Below are 7,922 nucleotides of genomic sequence, written 5' to 3'. Positions count from 1 at the left end.
ATATTTCAGAAAGTCTGGCTAAGGGGCATATTAGACCTTCATCTTCACCGGTGGCTGCGGGGTTCTTCTTTGTTAAGAAGAAAGATGGAGGCCTACGCCTTTGCCTGGATTTCCGTGAACTTAATCGGATTACGGTCCGAGATCCGTATCCGCTCCCACTTATTCCCGATCTCTTTAATCAGATCGTGGGCGCCAAATGGTTCTCTAAGTTGGATCTCAGGGGGGCGTACAATCTGATTAGGATGAAGGAGGGGGATGAGTGGAAGACGGCGTTTAACACTCCGGAGGGGCATTATGAGAACCTTGTCATGCCATTCGGTCTGACTAATGCCCCGGCGGTGTTCCAACACTTTGTTAATGACATTTTTCGCCACCTGGTGGGACAGTTTGTTGTCATATATCTGGATGATATCTTAATTTACTCGCCGGATCTGGTGTCTCATCAGGAGCACGTTAGGCAGGTGTTACAGATCTTGCGGGATAATAAACTGTATGCCAAATGGGAAAAGTGTGTGTTCGCCGTACAGGAACTCCAGTTTTTAGGCTTCCTGGTTTCAGCGTCCGGTTTTCGTATGGACCCTGGGAAAGTGCGGGCAGTTCTTGAGTGGGATCGGCCAGAGAATCTTAAGGCACTACAACGTTTCCTGGGGTTTGCTAATTATTACCGGAAGTTCATTCGTAATTTCTCGTCCATGGTTAAGCCTCTCACAGACATGACTAAAAAGGGGACGGATTTTTCTAGGTGGTCTGACAAGGCTTGTCAAGCATTCTCCTCCTTGAAAAAATGTTTTGCCTCGGCACCCATACTCATTCAACCTGATGCGTCACAGCCATTCATTGTAGAGGTAGACGCTTCCGAGGTAGGGGTGGGAGCAGTATTGTCACAGGGTTCGTCCCCTGGTAAGTGGCATCCGTGCGCCTTTTTCTCTAAAAAATTGTCGTCCGCTGAGAGGAATTACGATGTCGGCAATAGGGAACTCTTGGCCATTAAGTTAGCTTTTGAGGAGTGGCGCCATTTTTTGGAGGGGGCAGTCCATCCGGTCACCGTCATCACCGATCACAAGAACCTGCTATATCTGGAGTCCGCGAAACGTCTGAATCCCAGACAAGCTAGGTGGTCATTGTTTTTTACCAGGTTTAATTTTGTCGTTACATATCGTCCTGGGTCAAAAAATGTAAAGGCGGATGCCTTATCTCGTAGTTTCCCTGGGGCCGGGAATACGGACGACCCGATTCCTATCCTTCAGGAGGGGGTGGTGGTTTCGGCAGTATGCTCTGAGCTGGAGGAGGAGGTATTGGAGGCTCAGGGGGACGCCCCTGTTGGACCTCCGGGGAGACTGTTTGTTCCAGATCAGTTGCGACAAAAGGTGATCGAGGCACACCATAACTCAGTTTTTGCAGGACACCCGGGGAGTAAAGCAACTGTGGATCTCCTCTCGCGTCGGTTTTGGTGGCCTAACTTACATAAGGAGGTGGTAACTTTTGTCGCGTCCTGTGGGGTTTGTGCGCGCTCTAAGACCTCACATACCCGTCCGTCTGGGGCCCTCTTACCTTTGAAGATCCCGGAGCGTCCTTGGACTCATCTGTCTATGGACTTTATTACGGACCTCCCTCCGTCTTCGGGTAAAACGGTCATACTCGTTGTAGTGGACAGGTTCAGCAAGATGGCACATTTTATCGCTCTTCCGGCTCTCCCTAATGCTAAAACTCTTGCGCAGGTGTTCATTGGGGAGATTGTGAGGCTTCACGGGGTACCCTCCGAGGTGGTGTCTGATCGGGGGTCTCAGTTTGTGTCCAAGTTCTGGAAGGCGTTTTGTGCACGGCGGGGGATGCATTTGTCATTCTCATCGGCTTTTCATCCTCAGACCAATGGTCAGACGGAACGTATGAACCAGAGCTTGGAGACATATCTCCGGTGTTTTGTGTCAGAGAACCAGGAGGACTGGGCTTCTTTCTTACCTCTGGCAGAGTTTGCTCTTAATAATAGGCGGAGCGAGTCCACTGGTAAGTCCCCGTTTTTTGGGGCATATGGTTTTCACCCCCAGTTTTGTACTTTCAGTAGGGGGGGCTCTTCGGGGGTTCCTGAGGAGGAACGATTTTCCTCATCACTCGCTTCAGTATGGAGAGGGGTGCTGAAGAATCTGAATACTATGGGGAACCGATACAAACGTATGGCTGATAGGAGGAGAGTGTCTGGTCCGGACCTAAGTGTGAACGATCGGGTATGGTTGTCTACCAGGAATATAAAACTTAAGGTTCCCTCCTGGAAACTGGGTCCCAGGTTCATCGGGCCGTACAGAATCAGTTCTATTATTAATCCGGTGGCATTCCGTCTTGACCTCCCCCCTACGTTTAAAATTCACAACGTGTTCCACAGATCATTGCTTAAGAGGTAGGTGGCGCCGGTGGTACCGTCACCTTTACCTCCCCCTCCAGTGGTGGTTAATGGTAACTTGGAGTTCCAGGTATCGAGGGTCATCGATTCACGCTTTAATCGCCGGTCCCTTCAGTACCTGGTTCATTGGAAAGGGTATGGTCCTGAGGAGAGGATGTGGGCTCCTGCGTCGGATATTAACGCAGACCGATTAGTTCGGGCCTTCCACACGACTCACCCGGATAAACCTGGCCCTGAGGGTCCGGAGGCCCCTCGTAGAAGGGGGGGTACTGTCACGGGTGTGTCGCCACGAAGATCGTCACGAGTACACAGCCTGACTTCTCGCAGCTGACTTGTTGGTGCTTTGTGTTTTTCGGCAGTGAGGGAGTTAATTCTCTCTCTCTCTGTGCTAGACGAGGTCCAGCCTCGCCCAGCTGCAATCAATACTTCTGTAGTGAGACTCCTTCAAATGCCTGCTGGTCTGTTTGGGAAGTGTCGGTGAAAGCATTTCATTCAGACTTACAGAGCGGATCGTGGTGTTTGGAGTTTCTGAGATAAGTGTATTTGGAGTGTCTTTTCCCTTCCTCGCTTTATCATTTATCTCCTTTCCCGTTGGTGTTCCCTCTGTTGTAGTTGTGTAGTTGTTGTATGCAAGGTGGTTTTGGTTTTTCCCTTGTACTGTCTCGTTCGTCTAAGTACTGTGTGTGGGCATATTATTACTTGTCCCCTTTTGTTGTGATCGGGGTCCTTCTCAGGACTAGATTACTTAGGTGCAGGGATCCTCAGGAGGTAGGGGTTACGCTGGCGGCCTGGACCTCTGTACCTTTAACAGTACCTCCAGGTTGAGGGATTAATCAGGGCCCCAGCTTAGGGTCAGCTTAGGCCCCCTACCTCCAGTATACAGAGACAGCATGACAGGAGGCCTGAAATGGCAGAATTTTCAGCGCATTTATATGTGATCCTTGTGACGGACAAGCCACAGTTTTAAATAGATTTTTAGCGCTGTAATATGGAAAGCATCTGGCTGTATTCTGCAGTGCCAACAAGCAAATGGAGCAGATAAACTGTGTTCTCTGGATTGGTTTTTAAGCAAATAATCAGGCTTAAGATCCAAAAAAATATTCCTGGCCCCTGATACCTGGGGCTATTTCTAGAAATATCTGTAAAAGCACCAGCAGACAGAACTGGAATGGACCCTCTAGCTATATGCACTGCAGTCTGCCACATACACTGCCTGCCTGCCTAGCACTGATATCTATGCAGCTGGATTAGTCCTCAGAAGGACTGTTAGTTGAGATGGATATATGTAGAATATGTTGTGGTATACCTACACTAACTAAGAAACAAGCGAATCTCTCCCTATCTCAGCAGCACCTCTCCCTACACTGCCTGATTCCGGAGTAGACTGTGATGAGCATGGCGGCGCCAGGTCTAATATAGCCCTGATTACACTGTGCGGCCAGCCAATCACTGTAATGGCACAACCAACATGGCTGCAGCATTACAGTGTGTGGCAGACAATCCCTGCATGTTCAATGGCATTCTAAAGAGCGGCAAACATGCAGGGAGGGGACCCGATCTCCAGACGAGCAACCCCGGAAATACTCGGCGAGCGCCGAGCATCTCGAGCAGTGACATGCTCGGGCAAGCACCAAGCAGGAACGAGCATGCTCGCTCATCACTAATATTCAGTATTAGCTGTCTAACAGTCATATGTCCATAACTAATGTGTTAGTAATATGGTGTCCTAGTATGTGGATGTCCCCCTGTAGCCCTTAACACAATAAAATGTGCCAACAAACCCCCACCCCCCATAAAGTATATTGTGCTTCCACATGGTCTCCCTTTCAGTATGGTGTCAACACATATCCCCTCACACAGTAATATGTCTCCACAAATACCCTACACATTATGATGTATCCACAAAGCCCTCCACAAAGTATAATGATATCCCCACAAAGCTGCCCGCGCAGTATGATGTTCCAGCACAGTATGATGAACCTACACAACCCCTAAGCAGTAAGATGTGCCCACACAGTTCCTCATGCAGTATGATGTCCCAACACTGTTCTACATGTAGTATGATGTACACACACAACCCCCACGCAATATGATGTGCCCACACCACCCCCAAGCAGTATGATGTGATCACACAGCTCTTCACGTAGTGTGATGTCCTCACACAGCCCCAATGCAGTATGACGTGCCAACACAGCCACTACGTAGTATAATGTCCCCACACCGCCCCCACGCAGGCCCCCTGTTCAATCAGTATCTACATCTCAAGGATGCAGATACGAGGGATATTGTGTGTAGGGGGTCAGCGTGATGCTGGATGCCATTGTTACCAGCCTTTTCACTGTCCTGGGCTGCACTTTGCTCAGGTCTGCCTTGGACTATTCATGAAAATAAATTGTTAGGATATGTACCCACGATGCAGATTGCAAGCATAAATTTCCTGAGCGTTTTTTCCTCTCTCTGGCTGAAAAAACGCATGCAGATTTTAGATGCACTTTTTCTGCCAAGGAGAAGCATTTTTACATGCGTTTATGCATGCGTTTTTTCAAGCGCTTTTCCAAGCAATTTTGAGCATCACTTGGAAAAGGACTTGACAAGTTGGTCACACAATATAAATCCATGCAACTGGCATGGATTTATATTGTGTGACCAGAGAGTTCTGCTAGCAAATGCTGCATCCATAGCAAAAAAAATAAATAAAAAAGTTAAAAATAAAAAAAACCTTATACTCACCTCTCTGGCGGCCCCCATTCTCCTCCCGGCGATGATCCTCTCTCCTCGGCGGCCCGCGGTGTTCTGGCTGGACCTGCTATAATGTCATTTAATCAGCTGATGGTCACGTGACCATCACCTGACTGCAGGACGTCAGCGGTCGCGTGACAATCAGCTGACTAAATGACGTCACCGCAGGTCCTGCCAGTACACCGCGGGTCGATGAGGAGAGAGGATCATTGCCGGGAGGAGACCGGGGGCCGCCGGAGAGGTGAGTATGAATATTTTTTTTTATTTTTTACTTTAAATTCTTTTTTAACTTGCAGGTACGATGGTACCTGGGTCGGATGAGAGTCTCCTCTTCTCCAGACCTGGGTACCATCCGCGTATTGAACCGCATAACATCCGCATGTATACGTGTATACATGCTGATGTTATGCGGTTCAATCCAAGTCAATGGCGGCGATTTCGCTGCGAAATCACACAAGAACTGGTTGTGCTGCAGATTTTTCCACAATGATAATCCACAGCGGAAATTTCCGCAGCATGTGCACAGCATGTGGATTATCATTGGGAAACATGGCAGACATCTTTCCAAGCGTTTTTAATGCGGAAACGCATTAAATCTGCATCGTGGGCACATAGCCTAAAGGTGAAATTGTTCTCTTGAAATAGATGTTGGCAAGACTGACTTCATGACTTGAAGCAATAACACAAAGTATATAATTGTACATTTTATCAACAGAGTTGCGCAAAACCTAATGTAGCAGAGGATTTCCTGTGCAGACTTGACAGATAACATAAAGTTTCCTGTTCAGATAAACTCATATACCACCTGTGTTACTTAAAAACTTACATAGTATGTACTGACAATGTGTTAGTCTGATGACTAGAGATGGGTGAACATGTTTGGAAAATGTTCGATTTTTGACATGAACATTGCTCATTCGGATTCGTGATCGGACCCCCAAGCGTTTTTTCTCAAAATCAGCAAAATTCGGTCAAAGTGTGATAAATGATCCCAATTCCACTTGTGTATTTTTTAGAACTTTGTCTAGGATAGTGGTGCTGTATGATGAGCGGGGGGGACGTGTTTGATGAGGGGAGGTGGTGGAGAGAGGTCCGAGGAGTGGCAGACTGTGTGGTTATCTTTTTTTTTCTTAACTTAATGTGTGGAAATTCCGGCAAGCCAATCAGGGCGCAGGAACCATCCACAATGTCCAGACACAAGGGCTTGTGTCATTGGCTGCTGAAGTCACATGTCTCTCACCATATAAACAGCGGACATGTTGTTTTAGTGCCATTTTGTCAGTGTAACAGTGCAGAGAGGCTCCTCCTGCTGCTACTCCTGGATAGTGAGAAAGTGAGATAGTTAGCTAGGCGGTTGCTTGTAAGTCAGATAGTTAAGATAGATAGGATCCTGTTTGGCAGTGAAATTGTTGACCTTCCTGCATATTAGCGTGGTCCAGACAGAGACACCAGGCCACACACATTTCAACATAGAACTCTGTTGTGTTGATATTGTGCGCCATGCAGAGTACACTTTTGAAACTCTATTTTTTTCTGTTAGTACAGCGCTACATAAAGCAGGCCACATCTCAGATAATAATTGTTTTGCACTGAGATGCAGCTGTATCCAAGACTCTACAGTAAAAAATCTATTTTTTTTCTATTAATATCGTGCTACATACACTGTGTTCCAAATTATTATGCAAATAATATTTTCTCAGATTTTCCCAAATTACCTATATGAATTGCAGTCATTGTAATTTTCCAGTCAAATAAACATTAGAGTACAATTGAAAGGTTTTTGTACAAACTGCCTATGATAACAGTATATTTTTTAAAAAAATAAAAAACTCAAACTGCACTCAAAATGCATGTTCCAAATTATTATGCACAGCAGAGTTTTCAACCTTTTCATGTTAATAAAGAACAAAAAAATGGTCATTTTTGAAATGATAAGCATTAGCAGGTTATTACAAACTGAAATCAAACAGTTTTCAACTCAAAACTTTATTCTAGGTGATGTTACATTTGCACATAGGACCGCTTGTTCGAAAGGAGCTTCTGAACTCTCTCGTCCATTGAATTTGTCAGGTTTTGGATGGTTTCTGCTTCAATTGTTTTGCATGAGGACAGAATACCCTCCCAGAGCTGTTGCTTAGCTGTGAACTGCCTCCCGCCATCATAGACACTCCTTTTGATGATGCTCCAGAGGTTCTCAATGGGGTTGAGGTCAGGGGAGCATGGGTGCCACACCATAAGTTTGTCCCCTTTTATGCCCATAGCAGCCAGAGATGCAGATGTGTTATGTGCAGCATGAGACGGGGCATTATCATGCATGAAATGATCTCGATGGTCCAGATGGATGGAGTGGAGGATGGCTGGTTGATGGACACCCCATGCAAACACGGCTACGGCGCTAACAAGGAGGAGGTGGAGTAATGTTTTGGGCTGGAATCATGGGGAGAGAGACTGTCGGCCCTTTTAGGATCCCTGAAGGGGTAAAGATGAACTCCATAATGTATGTTGAGTTTCTCAAACAGCACTTCCTTCCATGGTTCAAGAAGAAGAACCGTGCATTCCGCAGCAAGATCATTTTCATGCATGATAATGCCCCGTCTCATGCTGCACATAACACATCTGCATCTCTGGCTGCTATGGGCATAAAAGGGGACAAACTTATGGTGTGGCACCCATGCTCCCCTGACCTCAACCCCATTGAGAACCTCTGGAGCATCATCAAAAGGAGTGTCTATGATGGCGGGAGGCAGTTCACATCTAAGCAACAGCTCTGGGAGGGTATTCTGTCCTC

The sequence above is a fragment of the Phyllobates terribilis genome, unplaced genomic scaffold (genome assembly GCF_046119375.1).
Source record: "Phyllobates terribilis strain yellow unplaced genomic scaffold, ASM4611937v1 Scaffold_8__6_contigs__length_399053987, whole genome shotgun sequence".
NCBI lineage: Eukaryota > Metazoa > Chordata > Amphibia > Anura > Dendrobatidae > Phyllobates > Phyllobates terribilis.
This window is presented reverse-complemented; position numbering follows the sequence as displayed.